We start from the raw sequence: 25,364 nt of genomic DNA, 5'->3' as shown, positions 1-25,364 counted from the left end.
TAGCTAGAAATTGTATACTGAGTGGCATTTCCCTGTTAGTTTCAGACTATACCTAGCCTCAGCCCCTCAGTATCTCTTGTATCTCCCAGCCCTTTAGATTGCTTCCAAATCCCTGAATTGGATGAATTTCATATGCAGAACATTTTAGTTGTCCCTTGGTTACTATTTTACTATCTTTTCCCTTCATAGATATATTTAACTTAGATATATTTAACTTAACAAAGCAATCTATATCAGAGAAAAAATTATGACATTTTGCGCAGAAGGGATTGTGATCATTTGTGTGATTTTTAAATAGCGTGTTTTTTGTACCTTAAAAAAAAACAGTAGAACAAGACGGCAGAGGAGTAGGTGGATGTGGAGTAGATCTCTCTCCACGGATACATCAGGAATATACCCTCAGACATAGAAGTGCATGCAGAACACCAGCTGAGAGCAGACAGGAGTACCTTACCAGAGGAAAAGAATATATACAACCATGAAAAACTCGGTAGGGCAAAGAAACAAGGGGAGAAAACAAGAATGTTACTAGGACTGGACCTGCCTTCGGTGGGTAGGGGAACTGAAGCAGGAGTCCGATCCCCACATCGGGGCAATTGTCTGAGTCAGAGGGGAAACATTTAAGGCTGAAACAGCAGATGTGTGGCAGCTTAAGTGGAATAAGAATCAGACAGTCTTTGCCGCAGCCATTCATACTTTGCACAGGGACACAGGTGCCCTGGAAGACATGCAGGCTTGGAGTAGGAGTTTAGGGATTGTGGAGCAATCCCAGTGTGAGGGCTGCTGTTGACTGTGGAGAGACAGATCCAGGGGATGTGAGGGAGGAGATTGTGATGGGAAATGCCTGTGGAGGAATGCTGGGCAGCCACAGAAGCGAGGCGATACTGCTGAGTCACGCTGAGGGGGTGGAGTCATCACCATAGCCTCTTTCTCTCCTCATACCAGCTTCAGGCAGCTGAACAATTGAGAGGCTGGCCCATCAAATGCCTGACACGCTAAACTACAGAGCAGGACAGCATCCAAGGTGCCCCTTTAAGTGCCTGATGCACCAATCTACAGGGTAGGACTCCAGTCAGGGAGAGCCCCTCTATGTGGCTGATGCTCAGAACAACAGAGAAGGACCCCAGGCAAGGGAGCCCTATAAGTGCCTGAACAGGCAGAGTTACTGAGAAAGACTGGCCAAAGAGGCCTTCTGATCACCAGCTACAAGCGTCTTGAAAAAAGACTGATAGAGCCATAACTCCCGCAGCAGAGGCAGTCCGTGTCCCTGCACACTTGGAGCGGCCAGGGTCTCTGCAAGCCAAGCAGCTGCATCACCTTCATGCTCAACTATCACTGGGGGAGAGCTGCCACAGGCAAAAAAATAAGTCTTGCTTCTATGCTTGCAGGGTTGCCTCAGTAATGTCCGACTCTTTGAGACCCTGTAGACTATGGCCTGCCAGGCTTCTCTGTCAGGGAGGGGGTTCTCCAGGCAAGAATGCTGGAGTGTATTGCCAATACTGGTTGCCATACCCTTCTAGAGCCCTAAATTTCCTGCTGTCCTAGCTGCCAACTCCCCTGAGTACCTGGTACTGACAGAACCCCTGAGACCCAAAGCAGCTGCAACACTTCCACACCTGGCCCTCACAGGGTCAAACCCAAGTTCTCCAGGGTGGCCTCAGGAGGAAACCCTAGTGGATGACCCACATGTAGAGGTGGAAATAAAACCACAATTGAAACCCAGTGGGTAGTGTGGCTAAGGAAGAAGACCCAAAACCTTCCCACCAGCTATACAAGCTGCAGATTAAATCCACATGATCAACTAGGCAGATTCTGTGTCTATGAAATGTATAAAAGATCATTGAGAGCTCCCCCAAAAAGAAAATACACTAGTTCTGATAGCTGTGGACATTGGAGGCAAAAATACACAGGAGCAGGACCAGATCAGAATCTGAGCTGTCCCCACAGTAGGTCCAAAGATCAGCACGGTCTTGGAAAGCATCCTAGGGAGGTGAGGGGGACTGTGACTCCCAGTGAGGGAAAAGACTCTGACAGCAGTGACTCAAGAAAAACTATTATACTTATATTTTGACTTGTTCTGTAGATTCTTTTGGATTTTTTTTAATTTTTCTTCCCCTACCCCACTCAATTGTAGTTGTTCATTTTACTGGTAATATTAAATCTAATTAAGTTTTGAGCTTTTTTCTTTTTTCCCTCAGTCACATTTTTTTATTGTTGTTATAAACCTCTGCCTCTATGTTGTGCTTTTGCAATTCTGTGGAGTGTTCCTTTTTTTTTAAACTTTTCTCTTTTTTTAATTTTAAGGTTTCTAAACCTATTATTATTTTTTCTACATTTATTCATTTGTTTGCTTTTCCTACTGTTCTTTTCCCCTTGCAGTTAATTTTTAATGTATATAAATCTTTATCTACCTTGATTTAACTTTGCATGTCTATTCTTTGTTTTCTTTCTTTCCTTTCCTCTCAACATTGTTGCTAATTTCATTTTCATTGCTTTATACCCCAAATGGCACCTTGCTTTAGTTTGGTTTTCCAGTTTGTGCTTTAGTTAGTTCTGTTCTGGTAGATAAAATTTTTGGTTTCCTTTGTTTGCCAGGTCAATCTATTGTACTTTATTTTTGTTGCACTGTTTGATTTTGCTTATGGGTGTATATGTGTATATTCAGGCACACTTTTTCTTGTTGTTATAAACCTCTGCCTCTATGTTGGGCTTTTGTATTTCTGTGGAGTTTTCCTTTTTTCCCCTTTTTTCTTTCTTCTTTTCTCTTTTTTTATTATTTTAATTTTTACTTTTTTAAACCTATTATATTTTTTCTACATTTATTCCTTTATTTGCCTTTTGTACTATTCTTTTCCCCTTGCAGTTAATCTTTATTGTATAGAAATCTTCTTCATCTACCTCTACTTAAATTTGCATATCTATTATTTCTTTCTTTTCCTTCTTTCCTTTCCTCTCAACATATCTGTTAGTTTTGTTTTCATTGCTTTATTCCCCCTTGGCACCTTGCTTTAGCTTTGTTTTCCAGTTTGTGCTTTAGTTTTTTCTTAACTGGTAAATATAATTTTTGATTTCTTTTGTTTGTCAGGTCAATCTACTGTATTTTCATTGGACTGTTTTGACTTTGCTCATGGGTGTATATATATGTGTGTATATTCCATTATTTTAATTATTATTTGCCTGATTTTGTAACTGCCATTTGTCTAGGGTTCATCTTTGGTTTTTCGCTTTTGGATATTTGTTTTAATCTCACTTAATATCATAGCAAACCACTTGTGGAATCTTCATTTCTGACCAGAGATCAAGCACTGAGCCTTTGGAGTGAGAGCACTGACTCCAAGACCCTAGACCAGAGAACTAACCCTAGGGAGTATCAAATAGAACTCACACAAAGTAAACCACTTGAATACAAGACCCAGCATTATCCAGCCACCAGTAGCAGATGGGATTACCATCTCCCTCAGCATTGCCCATCAGAGGGAAAACAAACAAACAAACAAAAGTTCAATATAAATCTCACCTTATATGAAGCTTACACAAACCACTGGACCAACCTCAGTTCAGTTTAGTTCAGTCACGCTCAGTCGTGTCTGACTCTTTGTGACCCCATGAATCGCAGCACGCCAGGCCTCCCTGTCCATCACCAACTCCTGGAGTTCACTCAGACTCACGTCCATCGAGTCAGTGATGACATCCAGCCATCTCATCTTCTGTTGTCCCCCTCTCCTCCTGCCCCCAATCCCTCCCAGCATCAGAGTCTTTTCCAATGAGTCAACTCTTCACATGAGGTGGCCAAAGTACTGGAGGTTCAGCTTTAGCATCATTCCTTCCAAAGAAATCCCAGGGCTGATCTCCTTTAGAATGGACTGGTTGGATCTCCTTGCAGTCCAAGGGACTCTCAAGAGTCTTCTCCAACACCATAGTTCAAAAGCATCAATTTTTCGGCACTCAGCCTTCTTCACAGTCCAACTCTCACATCCATACATGACCACAGGAAAAACCACAGCCTTGACTAGATGAACCTTTGTTGGCAAAGTAATGTCTCTGCTTTTGAATATGCTATCTAGGTTGGTCAGAACTTTCCTTCCAAGGAGTAAGCGTCTTTTAATTTCATGGCTGCAGTCACCATCACAGTGATTTTGGAGCCCAACCTTAGGAGGGAAGAAACCAAAAGGAAGAAAGAATTCAATCTTGAAGCCTGGGAAAAGGAGACTAAACACAATAAGTTAAAAAAAAACAATGAGGGCAGAGAAATACTACACAATTGGAGGAACAAACTAGAAACACAGAATTCCAAATAAATGAAGAGGAAATAGGCAAACTCCTTGAAAAAGAATTCAGAATAATGATAGTAAAGATGATCAAAAACCTTGACAACAAAATGGAGAAAATGCAAGAATCAATTAACAAAGACCTAGAAGAATTAAAGAATAAGCATACAGAGACAAAACAATTACTGAAATTAAAAACACTCTAGAAGGAACCGATAGCAGAATATCTTGAAGCAGAAGAATGAATCAGTGAGCTGGAAGATAAAATAGTGGAAATAACTTATGAAGAGTGGAATAAAGTAAAAAGAATGAAAAGAAAAAAGGATAGTCTCAGTGACTTCTGGGAAAATATCAAATGCACCAACATCCGAATTATAGAGGTCCCAGAAGAAGAAGAGAAAAAGAAAGGGTATGAGAAAGTTTTTGAAGAGATTATAGCTGAAAATTTCCCCAACACGGAAAAGGAAATAGCTGATCAAGTCCAAGAGGCACAAAGAGTCCCATATAGTATAAACCCAAAAAGAAACATGCCAAGACACATACTAATAAAACTAACAAAGACTAAACACAAATAAATAATATTAAAAGCAGCAAGGGAGAAGCAACAAGTAACATACAAGGAAAGCCCTATATGCTTAATAGCTGATCTTTCAGCAGAAACTCGGCAGGCCAGAAGGGAACTGCAGGATATATTTAAAGTACTGAAAGGCAAAAATCTACAACCAAGACTACTGCACCCGTGAAGGATATCATTCAAAATTGATGGAGAAATAACAAGCTTTTCAAATAGCAAAAGTTAAGAGAATTCAGTACCACCAAACCAGCTTTACAACAAATGTTAAAGAGACTTATATAGTCAAGAAGTAAAAGAGAAGAAAAAGGATCTACAAATTCAACCCAAAACAATTAAGAAAATGGCAATAGGAACACATCAATAATTACTTTAAATGTAAATGGATTAAATGCTCCAACCAAAAGACACAGACTGGCTCAATGGAAACAAAAACAAGACCCATAGATGTGCTGTCTACAAGAAACCCACTTCAGACTTAAAGACACATATAGATTGAAAGTGAGTGGATGGAAAAATATATTCCATACAAATGGGAAGCAAAATAAAGCTGGAGTAGCAATCCTTATATCAGACAAAATAGACCTTAAAATAAAGAATATTATAAGAGATAAGGAAGGACACTACATAATGATCAAGGGAGCAATCCAAGAGGAAGCCATAACAATTATCAATATCTATGCACCCAACATAGGAGCACTTCAATAAATGAAACAAACACTAACAAACATAAAAGGAGAAATTGATAGTAACACAATAATAGTAGGAGACTTTAACACCCCACTCACACCAATGGGCATATAATCAAAGCAGAAAATTAATAGGGAAACACAAGTCTTAAAAAATACACTAGACGAGATGGATCTAATTGATATCTTCTGGACATTCCATCCAAATGCAGAAGAATACACCTTTTCCTCAAGTGCATGTAGAACATTCTCCAGGATAGACCACATCTTGGTTCAAAAATCAAACCTCAGTAAATTTCAGAAAACTGAAATCGTATCAAGCATCTTCTCTGACCATAATGCTATGAGACTAAATATCAATTACAAGAAAAAAAAAAAAAACTGTAAGAAACACAAACACATGGAGATTAAACAACACATTACTAAATAACCAACAAGTTCCTGAAGATATCAGAAGGGAAATAAAAAACATTCTAGAAACAAATGACAATGAAAACACAACAACTCAAACCCTATGGGATGAAGCAAAAGCAGTTCAAAGAGGGAAGTTTATAGAAATACAATCCTACCTCAAGAAACAAGAAAAACATCGAATAGACAACCTACCATTACACCTAAAACAACTGGAAAAAGAAGAATAAAAAAAAAACCCAAATTAGTAGAAGGAAATAAATCATAAAGATCCGAGCAGAAATAATTGAAAGCAAAATGAAAGAAACAATAGTAAAGATTAATAAAACTAAAAGCTGGTGCTTTGAGAAGATAAAATTGACAAGTCTTCAGCCAGACTCATCAAAAAAAAAAAAAAAAGAGGGAAGAATCAAACCAACAAAGTTCAAAATGAAAAAGGAGAGGTTACAACAGACAATGCATAAATACAAAGGGTTATAAGAGACTATTATGAACAACTATATGGAAATAAAATGGATAACCTGGAAGAAATGGACAGAGTCTTAGAAAAGTCTAATCTTCCAAGACTGAAACAAGAAGAAATAGACATTATGAAAAACCAAATTACAAGAACTGAAATTGAAGCTGTGATCAAAAATCTCCCAAAATCCAAGAACCCAGGACCAGATGGCTTCACAGGAGAATTCTATCAAACACTTAGAGAAGAGCTAATGCCTATTCTTATAAAGCTCTTTCAAAAAATTGCAGAGGAAGGAACACTTCCAAACTCATTCTATGCTACCATCACCCTGATACCAAAACCAAAGACAACACAGAAAAAGAAAACTACAGGCCAGTATCACTGATTAACATAGATGTAAAAATCCTCAACAAAATTTTAGCAAACAAAATTCAGCAACACATCAAAAAACTCATACACCATGAAGTTGGGTTTATTTCAGGAATGTGAGGATTCTTCAATATATGCAAATCAATCAATGTGATACACCATATTAACAAATTAAAGATAAAAACCATATGATCATCTCAATAGATGCAGAAGAAGCCTTTGACAAAATTCAGCACCAATTTATGATTAAAACTCTTCTAAATATGGGCATAGAAGGAATCTACCTCAACATAGTAAAAGCCATATATGATAAGCCTATGGCAAACATTATTCTCAATGGTGAAAGATTGAAAACATTCCCCCTAAGATCAGGAGCAAGACAAGGGTGTCTACTTTTACCACAGTTATTCAACATAGTTCTGGAAGTCCTAACTACAACAAGCAGAGAAGAAAAAGAAATAAAAGGAATCCAGATTGGAAAAGAAGAAGTAAAGCTCTCACTGCTTGCAGATGATATGATACTGTACACAGAAAATCCTAAAGATAGTATCAGAAAATTACTAGAGCTAACCAGTTGATTTAGCAAAGTTGCAGGATACAAAAATCAATACACAGAAATCACTTGCATTTCTATATACTAACAATGAAATGTCAGAAAGAGAAGTTAAGGAATCAATTCTATTCACCATTGCAACAACAAAAAAATTAAATATCTAGGAACAAACTTACCTAAGGAGACAAAAAACTGTACACAGAAAGTTATAAGATACTAATGAAAGAAATCAAAGATGACATAAACGGAGAGATATTCCATGTTCCTGGGTAGGAAGAATCAATATCATGAAAATGATTATAATACCAAATATGATCTACAGATTCAATGCAATCCCTATCAAATTACCAATGGCATTTTTCACAGAACCAGAAAAAAAATTTAACAATTCATATGGAAACACAAAAGACCCCAAATAGCCAAAGCAGTCTTGAGAAAGAAGAATGGAGCTTGCGGAATCAACCTTCCTGACTTCAGATTATACTACAAAGCTACAGTCATCAAGACAGCATGGTACTGGCACAAAAACAGAAATATGGACCAATGGAACAAGATAGAAAGCCCAGAAATAAACCCATGCACCTATGGGGTATCTTATTTTTGACAAAGGAGGCAAGATTATACAATGGGGCAAAGACAGCCTCTTCAATAAATGGTGCTGGGAAAACTGGACAGCTACATGTAAAAGAATGAAATTAGAATACTTTCTAACACCATATGCAAAGTTAAACTCAAAATGGGCTAGAGACCTAAATGTAAGACCAGAAAATATAAAACTCTTAGAGGAATACATAGGCAGAACACTCAATGACATAAATCAAAGCAAGATCCTCTATGAGCCAACTTCTGGAGTAATGGAAAAAACAAAAGTAAACAAGTGGGACCTGATTAAACTTAAAAGCTTTTGCACAGCAAAGGAAACTATAGGCAAGGTGAAAAGACAACACTTGGAATGGGAGAAAATAATAGTAAATGAAACAACAAACAAAGGATTAATTTCCAAGATATACAAGCAGTTTATACAACTCAATACCAAAAAAACAAACAACCCAATCAAAAAGTGGGGAAAAGACCTAAGCAGATATTTCTCCAAAGAAGACATACAGATGGCTAACAAATACATGAAAAGATCGCTCAACATCGCTCATTATTAGAGAAATGCAAATCAAAACTACAATGGGATATCACCTCACACAAGTCAAAATGGCCATCATCAAAAGTTTACAAACAATAAATGTTGGAGAGGGTGTGGAGAAAGGGGAATTCTCTTGCATTGTTGGTGGGTATGCAAATTGATACAGTCACTATGGAAGACAGTATGGAGATTCCTTAAAAAACTAGGAATAAAACCACCATATGACCCAGCAATCCCATTCCTAGGCATATACCCTGAGGAAACCAAAATTGAAAAAGACACATGTATCTCATTGTTCATTGAAGTGGTATTTACAGTATCTAGAACATGGAAGCAACCTAGATGCCCATCAACAGATGAATGGATAAAGAAGTTGTGGCTCATAAACACAATGGAATATTACTCAGCCATAAAAAAACATTTGAGTTACTTCTGATGAGGTGGAGAACCTAAAATCTATTATACCGAGTAAAGTGAGTCAGAAGAGAAAGATGAATATCATATTCTAACGCATATATATGGAATCTAGAAAAATGGTACTGAAGAATCTATTTACAGAGCAGCAATGGAGAAACAGACATAAAGAATAGACTTATGGACATGGTAAAAGGGGAGGAGAGGGTGAGATATATGGAAAGAATAACATGAAAGCTTACATTACCATATGTAAGATAGATAGCCAACGGGAATTTGCTGTATGGCTCAGGAAACTCAAACAGGTGCTCGGTATCAATCTGGAGGGGTGGGATGGAGTGGGAGGTGGGAGGGAGGTTCAAAATGGAGGGGATTATGTATACCTATGGCTGATTTATGTTGAGGTTTAACAGAAAACAACAAAATTTTGTTTTTGTTCAGATATCCTGAATAAAAAAAATTTATTTTTGAGTGCTGAAGAATTGATGTTTTGAAGTGTGGTGCTAGAGAAGACTCTTGATAGTCCCTTGGACATCAAGGATATCAAACCAGTCAATCCTAAAGGAAATCAACACTGAATACTCATTGGAAGGACTGATGCTGAAGCTGAAGCCCCAATACTTTGGCTACCTGATGCAAAGGGCTGGATCATTTGAAAAGACCCTGACGCTGGGAAAGATTGAAGGCAGGATGAGAAGGGAATGAGAGAGGATGAGATTGTTGGATGGCATCACCAATTCAATGGACATGAGTTGGAGCAAACCCCAGGAGATGGTAAAGGACAGGAAAGCCTAGTGTGCAGCACTCCATGAGGTTGCAAAGAGTTAGACACAGCTTATCAACTCAACAAAAACAATAAAATATCACTCATGAAGAAAATAAAACATCAGAGAAGTTTTCCAATAGAGATTAGTTGTATTCAAGTGGTATAAATCAAATCGAGTTTATCCCTACATGCTAATGTCTGGGCAATTTTCCAATGCTATAAAAATTCAATAAATTTATAAACTATTACCAGAATCACTGTAGATGGTGACTGCAGCCATGAAATTAAAAGACGCTTACTCCTTGGAAGGAAATTATGACCAACCTAGATAGCATATTCAAAAGCAGAGATACTACTTTGCCAACAAAGGTCCGTCTAGTCAAGGCTATGGTTTTTCATGTGGTCATGTATGGATGTGAGAGTTGGACTGTGAAGAAGGCTGAGCGCCAAAGAATTGATGCTTTTGAAGTGTGGTGTTGGAGAAGACTCTTGACAGTCCCTGGGACTGCAAGGAGATCCAACCAGTCCATTCTGAAGGAGATCAGCCCTGGGATTTCTTTGGAAGGAATGATGCTAAAGCTGAAACTCCAGTACTTTGGCCACCTCATGTGAAGAGTTGACTCATTGGAAAAGACTCTGATGCTGGGAGGGATTGGGGGCAGGAGGAGAAGGGGACAACAGAGGATGTGATGGCTGGATGGCATCACTGACTTGATGGACGTGAGTCTGAGTGAACCCCAGGAGTTGGTGATGGACAGGGAGGCCTGGCGTGCTGCGATTCATGGGGTCACAAAGAGTTGGACACGACTGAGCGACTGAACTGACTGACTGACTGATTAGAACATGCAGCTTTCTTTTTTAAAGTGTGCATGAAATTTTTTAAACGTGAAAAATTAATGACTGTGATTGCTATTTTTTATAATTACTTACTTTGACTGATTTTTATTCTTTCGTCAAAATATAGTGCCATGGGAGAAATAAGGATAGATGGGAAAAAATAAAACTAGACTTTTTAAAGAAAAGTTTGCTTTAAGATCTGGTGCTGAGATGAGAGATGGAGCTTAGCCTAAAGGAAGTGAATTTGTTTCTGTCACTGCTCATAAATCTAGTTATACTTTACTTCATTCTGAACTTTCAAGACTAAAAAAGTCTCACTAAGATAACAGGGTATATTTTGTGTATCTTTTAAAGCAGCTTTCTTTTTCTTTTATTTTTTAACTTTACAATATTGTATTGGTTTTGCCATATATCAAAATGAATCCACCACATGTATACATGTGTTCCCCATCCTGAACCCTCCTCCCTCCCCTAGGTAGAAAGATTAACAAGTATATTTTTAAATAACAGGGACCCCTTTGTTAAACAAACTGGATTCACCAACAAATTAATTTACCTTTGTTTAAATTCACTGTCTTCCGGAGAAACATTTGTTTTCCAGCACCAATTATGCTTTTGAGGGCTTGAATGAGCCATTCATTCTGGAATAAATCTTTTGGGTGCCTTTGTTGGAGAAACCACTTAGGAATAGAGCAGTTTGTTTTGGGCAAATTCAGGATTCATTTAAGCAGTACTGGTTTTAGGAATTGCTATGCATTTTTGAGTAGGTATCTATCAAAATATATGATAAAATAGGTTGTAATCCATTTTTGATAGGATCCACCTGAACATAAATTGTTTCTATTCAATCTACTGAATTTATCTCATAAATACTGGTGAAATCATTGATTTAACCTGTAATTTATTGTACATGGCATTAGAATCAGTCCACAAGGGGGCTCCCTTGCTTTAATTTTCAGAATTTCCTTTAAAATGGATTATGATACTTTTGAAGTTTTTTTTTTTTTTTTTAATCTTTGCAGAGGAATTTAATCAACCAATTTTGAATGCACCAGAAACTCTGAAATGTATTAATGGGTCACATTAACCTGAAAGAAAGAAGTACAGCCTCCACACTCTCTGGGGCATCTCATTTTCCTTAGTAAAAACTTTCTTTACCAAATGTCATCTTGTTAGTCAGCGATGACAAAACTGTGCTTCTCTGAGTTGTGCAGAGCCAACTGTATCAATGATTACAAAACACTATGAGACAAATAACATAATTTCAGTTGCTTAAATTCTATGAGACTTTCATGGTTTCCCTATGTCAGACTGCTGTTTCAAATGGGCAGATAGGTACTCTAGATGTATTGTTTTTGTAACATGAGTCTGTAAAAAAGTATCCCTCTTTGTTTCTTCCATAAAATAAGACTGTAGGATCTTTGAAAATAAGTACTCACGTGCATTTGTTAGGTTCTTTCTCACAAATCCCACTGTTAATTCAATTTAATTCAAAAGAAATTTCTTGAGTGCTGGCTTCATCAAAAATACTGTTTTAAAAGTCAAATGGGTCATATAGATGAAGAAGAAATTATATCCCCAGGCAGCTTAGAGTTTCCTAGTTAAGAGTGAACTAGAACCATTGTATGGCAAAATGATGGAGGTGAATAATACAAGGAGGTCTGCATCTTGATAAGGTAGCAACGAACAGCATGCATTTTTAGGTTTAAATATATCTAATATCACATTATTTGATATTTCTTAATCAAATATTTGTTGCTTATTTGCCTTATGCCACTCACAATGATGAATATCTTGTGCATCCTCTCAAATAATTATACTAAACCACGTGGTGATTATGATCATTAGCCTACATTTTAGGCTCCAGTGGGGAATGACCCAGTGGTGCCCAGCTTGGCCTCTAGGTGGTGAGCAAGTCTCTTTTTGGTTATGAAGCAAAAGCCACTGTTTTGTTCCATTCCCTGCTTTTCTGTTGTTGTTGTTTAGTCACTCAGTTGTATCCGACTCTTGTGACCCCATGGACTGTAGCCTCCCAGGCTCCTCTGTCCATGGGATTTCCCAGGCAAGAATACTGGAGTGGGTACCCATCCCTTCTCCAGGGGATCTTCCTGACCCAGGGATTGAACCTGGGTTTCTGGCAATGCAGTTGGACTCTTAACAGTCTGAGTCCACTAAAAATGTATCTGAAAAACAGTTGGTCATTCCATGGGCTGTAGTTGGTCAGCTCTTAGTGTAGGTTCTTTGACCTCTGTTATGTATCTTCTTTCTTGTTTCTTACCTATTCCAGTATTTAGGAAGTGACACTTCGTGGTTCATAACAAACCAGATACTCTGGGAGTATAGAATCAGGTCTTAATATTTACATTAGGATCTTTTTTGCTTATGTAAGATATTGACAAAGGGGATGAGTTCATTATCTGTTCTTCAGCTTGTTTCTTTTGAAGGCAGTGGTTCTTTCATGAGCACCACTCACTGTATGGGAAGAGTTTCTCCAGTCTCACACTCCAAGTTGATAATAGATCTTGAAATGAGTGATAGTTGCCTCTCATGCAGAAAAGATTAAAGCAGAGGTTTTCAGTTTAAATATTTGTTTGTCCTAGAATACTTTCATTACCAGAACCATTTAAAAATACGACAATAAAAAAAATCTGCTTCAAACTCTTATTAATTTATATAGCTTAGCAAGAAATAGTATTAGCCCAAGTATACACCGTTCTTGAAGAGCTAAGGTTTAGTCATCAGAATTGTGCAAATGCTGTTACTTTCATTCTCTACTTCCTGATTCCTGCATCCCTTCCATCAGGTCTTCACTGTGCTAAGTGTCCATGCAGCAAAGACAGAATCACAACAACCCTGAAGAAGAGAGAGATCCTTGAAGAGATATCCCTGTTGTCTAACTACGTTTTCTAACATCTAGCTCCTCTATTTCCTATTTTATTAATGTTTGGTCTATCGTGATGATTATTTTCATGTATCAACTTGACCAAGCCATGAGGTGGCCAGAAATTGGGTCAGACATAATTCTGGTTGCTTCTGTGAAGGTGGTTTTGGATGAGTGTAACATTTAAGTCAGTAGACCATGTGAAGCAGATTGCTTTCCTCAGTGTGACTGGGCCTCATTCAATCAGTTAAAAGCTTGAACAGAATAAAAAGGCCATCCCTCCACCAAGCAAGAGAGAATATTTCCTGTCTCATGGCCTATAAACTGAGACATTGGCTTTTTTCTTGCCTTTGGACTAGAACTAAAACTTCCTGGATCTTAAGCCTGTCAGAACTTCAGACTGAAATTACTCCATCCACTCTCTTGATTTTTAGGCCTTTAGACCTGGACTGGAACTAAACCACTGACTCTCTTGGGTTTCCAACTTGTCAACTCACCCTATAGATGCTGAGACTGGAAAACATCCACAATTGCATGTGCCAATTCCTTATAATAAATCTCTTTATATATAAGTGCACAGCATATACCTACACACACATTCTATAAGCAGTCTATTGATTCTCTGCATGTATGCATGCTAAATCACTTCAGTCATGTCCAATTATGGACTGTCACCCACCAGGCTCCTCTGTCCATGAGATTTTCCAGGCAAGAATACTGGAGTAGGTTGCCATTTCCTACTCCAGGGGATCTTCCCGATTCAGGGATTGAACCTGTGTCTCTTTTGTTTCCTGAGTTGGTAGGCAGGTTCTTTACCACTAGCGCCACCTGGGAAGCTCACTTGGTTCTCTGAAGAAGCCCGACTAATACACACAGACATATATATGGTATATATGTGTAATATCAGTGAATACCCAGCTGCCTGAATTAGCAGTCCAGAAACTTTCCTTTACTCTCTGTGGCTGGCCTATGAATACTGACAATAGGGGCCTCCTTCTGCTTTAACTTTGAATTCAATAAATTATACTCATCTTTGGCTGTCTGCTGCAACCGAAGCCTTGAGATTCTTGTTCTACTATAGGAGTATAGGGAGATTTCTGAGTGTAGGGAGGGAACATACTTCTTCCACAGCTGAGTTTACAACAGGGGAGGGAGATGTGGCTGACATTTCAAACTGGAACATCATTGAGTTTTCCAAATACATTCTGATAAGCCTAAATGATGAAAATGTTTTATGTAATATTTATGTTTTCATAGAAAACAAACATTATGAAAAACATTTTTCAAAATACAGAGACATTCAATCTTCCACACAATTCACTAATGACTCTTGGAATATGATATCAGTGCACTTTAAAACTAAAGAGTTGCTGTGCTTCCTTTTGGCTTGTTACCCAATTTCTTTAGGTTTGGATTGATTTTTTTTTACTTAAGTTTCTGGCTTTTACACATATGCTAATTTCTTTAATTTCTTTAATGGATGAAAAAGAAGACATTAAAATCTGCTGACATTAATGACGAGGCTGAAGAAACCAAAGCATCTGGTTTACATAAAGGTCTATTGAAATGTCTGGGACGAAATAAGCAGATTGTATTGCAAGGCTTTTTGGAAAACAAGACATAAATCTTTACTTGATAAGAGGAACAAATCAATAGAAAACAAAACACATTTATATGTTTCTGATAACACTACAAATGGGGAATAGAACAATAGGTTAACCTATTGTTCAAGAAGAGCCATTCAACCTTGTGCACAGCAAATATAATTCAGGAACTTTGATAATTTTGAAAGTGCTTCTATTTTTTAAGTACCTCTAAGCAACCCCTCTTTTATGAGCTGAAAATATGGTGCATTTTCTTATTTTTAACACCGTTAAATTTCCCTGCAAAGTGCTGAAACAAACAGAAAAAGAACACAGTGTCTCTACTTAAAACTGAGGGAAATCTACTCTGACATTTATAGTTGCTAGACAAAGTCATCTTTTTTTAGTGTAAGAAAACACTAGAAAATATTGAATGGTTACAATGAGGAAAGAAAAAACAGTTACTGTGATCCAATATACTGAATATTAAATCAACAGGTCAGGATGAAGAGTTATGGCCCCACAGATTTTATATACAATGAAGCAAATTTCTATCCAATCTTGAACTTGACTTATGTCTTTATTTGTAATGAAAGCTTCTCTTTGTGTTATATTCCCTTTCCCATGTTTAGTGAAGGATTCCTTCCTCACTTTTTTCCTTTCTTTTTACGGATCTACTAAAAATTCCAGTGACTTGCTGCTTGAAACAGAATCTGGCATCATGAAGGTATGAATTCCTCACTGCAACTCTTTCAGTTCTGTGCTATCAGTAGAAATAGTAAGTCTCTGATTTAGCAAGTAATCACACATAAAAGCCGAGAAAGGCATGGATGGATCCTGTATTCCTCCTCTCAGACTCAGTAGCATTTAGCCTTGATAAATCAGGCTCTATCACCAGATTTTAAAGTGAAACTTGGACATCCCATTTGGAGATAGATTTGGGGAATACTGTGTGGAGAAGGCAACGGCACCCCACTCCAATACTCTTGCCTGGAAAATCTCATGGACAGAGGAGCCTGGTAGGCTGCAGCCCATGGGGTCACTAAGAGTCAGACATGACTGAGCGACTTGACTTTCACTTTTCACTTTCATGCATTGGAGAAGGAAATGGCAACCCACACCAATGTTCTTGCCTGGAAAATCCCAGGGACGGTGGAGCCTGGTGGGCTGCCGTCTATGGGGTCACACAGAGTCAGACACGACTGAAGCGACTTAGCAGCAGCTGCAGCAGCAGCATGTGTCCTTTGCTGGAGAAGGCAATGGCACCCCACTCCAGTACTCTTGCCTGGAAAATCCCATGGATGGAGGAGCCTGGTAGGCTGCAGTCCATGGGGTGGCTAAGAGTTGGACACAACTGAGTGACTTCACTTTCACTTTTCACTTTCCACTTTCATGCATTGGAGAAGGAAATGGCAACCCACTCCAGTGTTCTTGCCTGGAGAATCCCAGGGATGGGGGAGCCTGGTAGGCTGCCATCTATGGGGTCGCACAGAGTCGGACACGACTGAAGCAACTTAGCAGCAGCAGCAGCAGCAGCAGCATGTGTCCTTTGCATATTATAATAAGACATAGAAGTATTCCTGGTCACATAGCATATGCTTATTTCCTCTAGTCTGACATTGTTGGATATCTCACTGACAGGTATTTAGAAAATGTTCAAAAATGATATGTGATTTCATTGTGATGTTGAAAGAATTTTCCTTGGTGCAGCCTGGGGCAGCAAGTATGATTAGACTATAAAGTAAGATTTTTAGTGATTCTAATCCAGTGACTTCAAAGAATGAAAGAAAGACAACTTCTTTATTCAGATTTTGCTAAATTTGAAAACTTGAATTGCCACTTTTGTCTGGGATCCCTTCACCTTCCTCTGTTTACACTGATATTTAAATTGGTTCCAATCAAATAATTTTATTGGTGTGCAAACCCTAATTTCCTTGAACAAGGATAAAGAAGTGTCTCTTTGATAATACGGTGAGGGTGTATTTTACTGGTACATGGAGATTGACTTTCATGAGAAACTTACTTTTCCTAAGTGAAACAAAATTTTAAAAGATAATCAAAATCATAGCTATGATCTTCATCCAGTTCAAGATGTTCTCTCCAGAAATCTGAAAGGTGACTGAGAGATAGACTATATGAAGCAGATTGAAGACACTAGAGGGATACCTGAATTATCTCTAACATGCTAACTAATATCTAACATATTATGCTAACATAATATCTCTAATATTGCTAACTAACTTGGCAATATTATTCTCAGAAAGAATATACTTATGTAATTTTTTTTCCCAAGAGGATCAAATATTTTTGTGTTCAAATTTTCAATATTGGCACACAAAAATATTGTTAATGTTTGTTTTAATATTAATCATTAAATTCCCCATTTAATAGATTAAATTTGTAAGATTAGAACACATAGGCCCACAATTCACCATTAGTTGGAACAGATAGATATCCATGAGTTCTTTGCCATATATTTAACTGCTACATTATTATATCATAGTGTATGCAGATACATGCCCAGGGTTATCAAAACCATACCACAATTTAAGTTTCTTTGTCCTCAGTCTAATTCTCTTTCCCACAGCATACAATAGGTATCTACCAACAGTTATTCACATAGAGTCAATATAGAAAGTTGGTGATGGATACTGGGTCACAGAGAACTTTGGGCATTTTCCTAAGTCTTTACTGTTGACAAATGTTCATTATGCAATGGTTTTTATGCAATATTTGATAATATGGTTTATCTTATTATTATGGCTTCCTTTCTTTATGAAATGTGCCCCTTCCTCACCTTCTTATTCTTGACAATTTTTCAGGATTAATTATCTGCATTTCTGTTCATTTTAGAATTCTATATACTCTCACAATCTCACAATAATCACATTTCTGTTACTGAATTTATCATAGTATTTTAACTTTATATGGAATTTATCTCTCCAAATTGCACTTATACTTCTTAAAAGAAATGATCATGTCTTAGATATTTGTGTACTCTCTTTAAATGCAATAGTTCTTCAATGAAAGAACAAGCAACATGTGACCAGATGTCATGGCTATTTAAAATCCTAAAACCTGTTACCTGCACCAATTCCACTTGCTTATTCCTCAGTTTAGAGCAAGTGTAAATGATCAGGAGTTGCTTTATTTTTTCAGTTTGAATTCATTAATTCTATCTATAATGTTGGCACTGATGGATGCCAGAATATTCAATAAAATAATAACTTTTTGCCCATTCTGATGCCCATTAAACTTTTTATTAATGATTTTAATAAAATTGAAATCAACAACCAGTAAATAATTGGTGAGTTGAGAAATTCCTAACTTCACATTTCTCCAAAGTTTAAGTTATTGATCTTATTTGCTATGGTGCTGGCAATTTGACCAAGTGTCCTGCCAAGTCAGTAATTAAAATATAAATTGGTTTTTATGAATCAAAGGGTTTCCCTTCTGTATAAATAAATCCTCGGGAACACCAGCAATTGATATCATACACATTTGCAAAGTCAAACAAGAAAAGGTTATTTGCAGTTGGAGAGAGAAAAACCATTAGAGGTGTTCTGATTTGTAGGATAGAATTACTCTAAACAGAGATTCTCAGTTTAAACACTATCCATTGTGATAAAATTTACCAGATAATCTGCACTGTGAAGCATTTAGTTCATACTAATCCCCATGACAGTGCAGATAATCCTGTCTCCTAGGGCCTGTGTTTATTTGTAAATCTCCAATGTCAAACTCTGAAAAATAGACATCTCTCATGATGGTTATGTTTCCTTTCTATCTTCGACAGGCCTATTTCAAACACAAGCAATTCTTGGGGAATATATTATATTAAAAGCATTTAAAGCCCTAATGTCATGTGTAGGATGATATTATAACTTTCACTTTACACACACAATATGCAGATTTCATTTGGAACTGGGTGTTTTCCTCCCTCCACGTTGCAGCCTGGCCGAGTAGAGAGCGGAACCTGCCCCATGACTCCAGGGTGCAGCAAACTGCGCCCTAGTGATTGTCCTAGTAAGCATGCCCATTGGACTTCTTTGAGCAGGACGTGCTCTCTGCTCGTTTCACTGCCTGCTCCTGCGACCCTCCGCATGGAAACAAAACAAGATGTTCCTGATCAACAGCAGAGCCTTAACTTTAATCCCTCTTTATTGTGAGCTGATCAAACTCTGCAGTAGAGGTATTTCCTAATGATCTCATGTGACTCCTGCCAGTTAAAGTGCAGGCTGAATGGAGCCGTTTGGTCTTCCTGCCATGGACATCATGAGAGCCCCCTGACTCCCCGCTTGCCAAATTATATGTGTCTGTCTTTTCATTAAGCGCTCGCCCCAGTTTCAGGTCTCTCTCACCCGCTGTGCTGGACGCAGCACCTCCAATCTATTAGACAATGAGTGGGACGGGACTATCCTGAGGCATGAGTGACTTTGAGGGAGAAACCAGGGATGGGCCGGGGCACGTTGCTAGAGAGAGAAACTTTGCAAAGGAGCTTGGAGTGGGTATTCTGAGACAGACTCTGGCGAATGGAGGAAAGAGTGAAAAGCTGTACCTGAGAACTGATGTGGTACAACAGCGCGCAGATATTGCTGCTTCCTTTTTCCTTACGTTTCCCTGCTCTTAAGTGAGAACGGAATGATAGGAAAGGCAACATGAGTGGGGCTCTTTCCTCCTTTTCTTTCTTTCCTTTTTTTAATTGGAGCATAGTTGTTTTACAATGCTGTGTTAGTTTCTACTGCATAACAAAGTGAATCAGCTATAGGTATACATATATCATCCCTTTTTTGGATTTCCTTCCGTCTAGGTTACCACAGAGCACTGAGCAGAGTTCCCTGCACTACACAGTAGGTTCTCATTAGTTATCTATTTCATTTGTTGTTGTTTTTGCTGTTTAGTTGCTAAGTCGTGTCTGAATCTTTTGCAACCCCATGAACTATAGCCCTCCATGCTCCTCTGTCCATGGGATTTCCCAGGCAGGGATACTGCAGTGAGTTGCCATTTCTTTCTCCAGGGGCTCTTCCTAACCTGGGGATTGAACTTGCATCTCCTGCATTGGCAGGTGGATTCTTTTCCACTGAGCCACCAGGGAAGCCAATCTATTTCAACCCCAATCTCCCAATTCACCCCAGCCCCACTTTCTCTCTTGGTAATCATACTTTTTTTTACATCTGTGTCTCTCTTTCTGCTTTGCATTAATAAATAAGATAGTTTATACCATTTTTTTCAGACTCCACATATATTCGTTAATACATGATATTTGTTTATCTCTTTCTGACTTATTTTACTCTGTTTGACAGTCTCTAGGTCCATCCACGGCTCTACAGATGACCCAATACCCTCCTTTTCATGTGTATCCCAGTTGAGGCTGATCTGATTGAGTGTGACTGGAGAGACAAGTACCAGGGCTCCTTATCTGGCCACTTTCCTCCTCAACATGCCACTTAGCTCTTACTTTTTCATTGTGGATTTTCTGAAAATGAAGGGACATTTCAATCTCCTCTCTGCTTAAATAAAGAAACTGAAACCCCTCCTTCTGGCCTTAATTTCCTCTTATTTCAGTCTGAAGAGGAAGTGAGGAAGCAGAAGCTCTGATGGCAAAGAGGTGGGCAGCTGGAGTCCCTGCCCCAGAAGATCTCTTTTCCTCTCCTATTGTTTAATCCTTTATAGTTGAGGTAGGACTCTGTGTGCTCAGGCACTCAATCATGTCTGACTCTTTGCAACCCAATGGACTATAGACCGCCAGGCTCCTCTTTCCACGGAGTTTTCCAAGCAAGAATACTAGAGTGGGTTACCATTTCCTACTCCAGAGGATCTTCCTGACCCAGGGATCGAACCTGCATCTCTTGCACTTGCTGCTTTGGCAGACAGATTCTTTACCACTAACACCACTTGGGAAACCCCCTTAGGTAGGGCTGCTGCTCCTGCTGCTAAGTCGCTTCAGTCGTATCTGACTCTGTGTGATCCCATAGACAGCAGCCTACCAGGCTCCTCCATCCATGGGATTTTCCAGGCAAGAGTACTGGAGTGGGTTGCTGTTGCCTTGTCCATTAGGTAGGACTAGGAGTCTCTAATTCAAAGTAACTACTATACATAGTTCATTTGGTCCACATATGTTTTAAAAATGCTTCCTGAATTGTGCAATAAAGGAGACGGTGATGAGGTTAGGTATTAAGTCCAGAAAAACAAGGAGGGAGGCTCCTAGATGGACTACTTTCATGGTCTTATACCTTGGCATTGGAAATGAACACAGATGGTGAGACATGAACAGTAAAGGATTAATCTAATAAAAATGTGTCAATTAAAAAAATCCATTTCTACTATGCTATATTTACATCTTGGTGCAAGACTATCCATCTTTTTCCTGTTTACACAGACTAAGGCATCAAGACGGGCTTTTCTGATGGCTCAGTAAAGAGTCTGCCTGCAATGTGGGAGACCTGGATTCAATCTCTGGGTCAGGAAGGTTCCCTAGAGAATGGAATGGTAACCCACTACAGTATTCTTGCCTGGAGAATTCCATAGACAGAGGAACCTGGCTGGCTATAGCCCACGGGGACACAAAGAGTCAGACATGACTGAGGGACTAACAGTTTCAATTTCTCGAGGCACCAAGATAAAGACGTGTGTTTCTAGGTCACTCCAAGAGTTTAAAATGCATGTGCCATTTTTTTGTGTGTAGGGTTGCATGTGCACACAGGAGCAAACACGTGATAACATTTTAAGTAGACTTTGTGCTATTATAGGAAGAGAGAGAAACAGCTGACAGAGGCCAATGCAGGGATCATAGCCAGGTGATAAACAGATCCAAATATTGCTGAGAGGGAGACAAATGATAGGAGTGTGAAGAGTGCTTTTCTATCTTTTTTCCTCTGCCAGTTTAAATTTATCCTTCTAGCTACTTGGATGCTGTCATTCAATACTGGAGCTTGGTTAAGGAAGAAAAAAACAAAACAGAAGAGAGATGGGGCCTGGGGTGTAGCAATGATAGCTAGTGATTTGAACTGCAGGGTTGGTAGACAGCAGGTTAGATATTTTGTTTTGAACCCAGAAAGCAAGAATGGGTCATGAAGCTCCCAGGTAGGAGATGTCATTTTTAGGTAACACATACAGAGAAGAATGGAGGAGACAACTTGTATTAGGTAAATCAGAAATAGTTTTCAATAGGCACTAATGGTAAAGAACCCACATGCCAATGTAGGCAACACAAGAGATTTGGGTTTAATTCCTGGATCAGGAAGATCCCCTGGAGGAGGGCATTGCAACCCCATCCAGTATTCTTGCCTGGAGAATCCCATGGACAGAGGAGCCCGGTGGGCTACAGTCCACTGGGTTGCAAAGAGTTGGATACAACTGGAGCAACTTAGCACACACGATCTAAGGGTGAACAATCTTATTTTCCCCCAATTTTGCATGTAAACTGTATTACTTAAAGAAAAATCATTATTTTTAATAATAACAAATTGAAGTGAAGAAATTAGTATTCTTCAGGAATCCTGTCAAGGACACTATTATACTTGTTCAAAAGAAATTTCTTAGCAAATTCACATAAGGTAAGCTGAAACCTCTAAAACTTTATTTTCTTGGGTTCCAAAATCACTGCAGATGGTGACTGCAGCCATGAAATTAAAAGATGCTTGCTCCTTTCAAGAAAAGCTATGACCAACCTAGACAGCATATTGAAAAGCAGAGGTATTACTTTGCCGACAAGGGTCTGTCTAGTCAAAGCTATGGTTTTTCCAATAGTCATGTATGGGTGTGAGATTTGGACCATGAAGAAGGCTAAACACTTAAGAATCGATGCTTTTGAACTATGGTGTGGGAGAAGACTCTTGAGAGTCCCTTAGACTGCAAAGAGATCAAACCAATCAATCCTAAAGGAAATCAGTTTTGAATATTCATTGGAAGGACTGATACTGAAGCTGAAACTCCAGTACTTTGGTCACCTGATGCGAAGAACTGACTCACTGGAAAAGACCCTGATGCTCAGAAATATTGAAGGCAGGAGGAGAAGGGGATAGACAGAGCAGGAGATAGTTAGATGCCATCACTTACTCAATGGACATGAGTATGAGCAAGCTCCAGGAATTGGTGATGGACAGGGAAGCCTGGCGTGCTGCAGTCCATGGGGTCACAAAGAGTCAGACAAGATTGAGCAACTGAACTGAACTGAAGCGGAAACCTCTGGGTGTCTCAAAGCAGTAGAACCACCAAGTATAAGAAGGGGAAGTTTTTACTAGTTATTTCAGAAAGGAGGCTAGGGAAGAGGTAGGGATATAGGTAGTGAAAAGGTAAAAAAAAATTCTTGCAAAATATGAGATGACCCTACCCTCAGTTCCTTCAAAATTTTAGTAAAATTAATACTCACAAATGTTACAGGCAAGCAATTCTGTTAGAGGAGGGGGCCATGAAAGAGTTGAGCTTCAAATTTAACTCAGTGTAGCAGAAGCTGTCAAATTTGGAAGAGGAGTCCGCAGAAAGATAGTGCAAGAGAAGAAATTGTACAGAATTTGACAAATTTCCAGAAGTTGTTTGGAGGGGTAATTTGGACTAGTGTATGACATGACATTGTGAGTTAAATTCACATTTAATTTATCTCAGAGATCTCTCAGCTGACAGGTGGTTTAAAGTATATTTAGAGTCTTTTTTTTTTTTTTTTTGTCCATATATGTATGTGGATATATACACATAGACAGAGATCTTACTATGGATAAAATGTCTCCTCATTTTTATGAGGCTATAATTTGTTCCAAAAAACCATAAAGATTTGTAAGTAAACACAATTTTAATTTATAATATTTCATATAATGAATAGGCCACATTTTACTTTTCAGTTTCTGTATTTGAATCTTTTCAGATTGATTTTTAATTATATTTGACACTGTAATAAGCAACAATACACTTAAATAGTTTTAAATATGATTATCTCCATTACAGAAATTTCTGGAAGTATAGCAATATGTAATATCTTTAAAGCTGTTAATACTTATAGACAAATTGCTCTTCAGAAATTTACCACTCTCTAATCTCCCCAGAAATTGGAAAATCTCCTTTTCATTATCTCTCATTAGAATGGAGCACTATCAAATTCTGCTATTTGCTAATTTGGTAGCTGAAAGTGACTTCAGAATTTAAATCTGAATATTAGAAACAGTATGAGTTTATTCATTTTTTAGAGGGATCTTGTGTCTTTCTAATAGATTTGCATAATTTTGTATAAAATGTTAATGAGGGTCAGGAAGATCCTCTGGAGAAGGGAATGGCAACCTCTTCAGTATTCTTGCCTGGAGAATTCCATGGACAGAGGGACCTGGCAGTCTACAGTCCATGGGGTCGTGAAGACTCTGATATAACTGAGTGACTAACGCTTTCATTAATGAGTATTAAGAATTAATAGAGTTAGTAGACTTAATAAAGTTTCAGATCTATTACCTGGAGGTATATTAATATAATGTTTTTTAAAATATTTCTTATTATATCTAAGTGATTGAACTTCACAGCCCTCAGAAGAGTTCCTTTTGTTTAGAAAGTGCTATATATATTAGCTTTTTATTACTATTAGTACTTAACTTGTAAATTCATCAAATAGGAAATAACTTACAAATTTTTAGAGCTAAGAGATCTTAGCAATTATGGAAAAATTGATAACAGATATTTTTTACTAGCAGATCACTTTCTAATTATAGAATATACCTTCTAAAAAACAAGCATAATTACTCTGACTAAAAGAAGCAGGGGACCTGAGTTGCCCCCAACTCAACTTTTCCTTTGTTTCCAGAGTGACTCATCTTTAAGCCACCTCTGAGGAACTTTCAGTGCCACAGAACATTAAAGATAAGCCTCATTACCAAAGACCAATTTCTTATTTACAAAGGAAGACTCTACCATATCTGAGAGTCAAATCAGGCCTTGATCAGACAACAAGTTAAAGGAAGAGACATCTCTTATATCTTTGCTTCCCAACTGATACAGAGTGAAAGAAAATCAATCTAGTATATACTCTAGGGTTATGAAGTAAAACAGTCCTTATTTCAAAACACTTTAGAGGAAAGAAAACTGGAATGATTTGCATGGTCATTGTTTTGTAGAACCAATGATGAAACCCATGTGTATTATCTGGAAGCATCTTTATATAAGTTACTCTAAAATTTTCACTGGGCTTCCCTGGTAGCTCAGATGGTAAAGAATCTGTGTGCAATGCAGGAGACCTGGGATGGATCCCTGGGTTGGGAAGATCCGCTGGAGGAGGACATGACAACTCACCCCAGTATTCTTGCCTGGAGAATCCCCATGGACAGAGAAGCCTTGTGGGCTACAGTCCATGGGATTGCAAAGAGTTGGACACAACTGAGTGACTAAGCACACACAAACACACAAAAATTTCACTATAATTACACATTGAATTCTAACTTCATAAATATAAT

The 25,364-nt window shown here is 38.2% G+C and overlaps 1 long non-coding RNA gene across 1 annotated transcript in view; it reads right to left on the bottom strand.

Moving 5' to 3' along the window:
* Positions 1 to 25,364, bottom strand: part of LOC133258091 (uncharacterized) — a 72,797-nt gene that overhangs the window by 8,062 nt on the left and 39,371 nt on the right. The gene's annotated exons all lie outside the window — the stretch shown is intronic.

Source organism: Bos javanicus, chromosome 12 (genome assembly GCF_032452875.1).
Source record: "Bos javanicus breed banteng chromosome 12, ARS-OSU_banteng_1.0, whole genome shotgun sequence".
Taxonomy (NCBI): Eukaryota; Metazoa; Chordata; class Mammalia; order Artiodactyla; family Bovidae; genus Bos; species Bos javanicus.
This window is presented reverse-complemented; position numbering and strand designations above follow the sequence as displayed.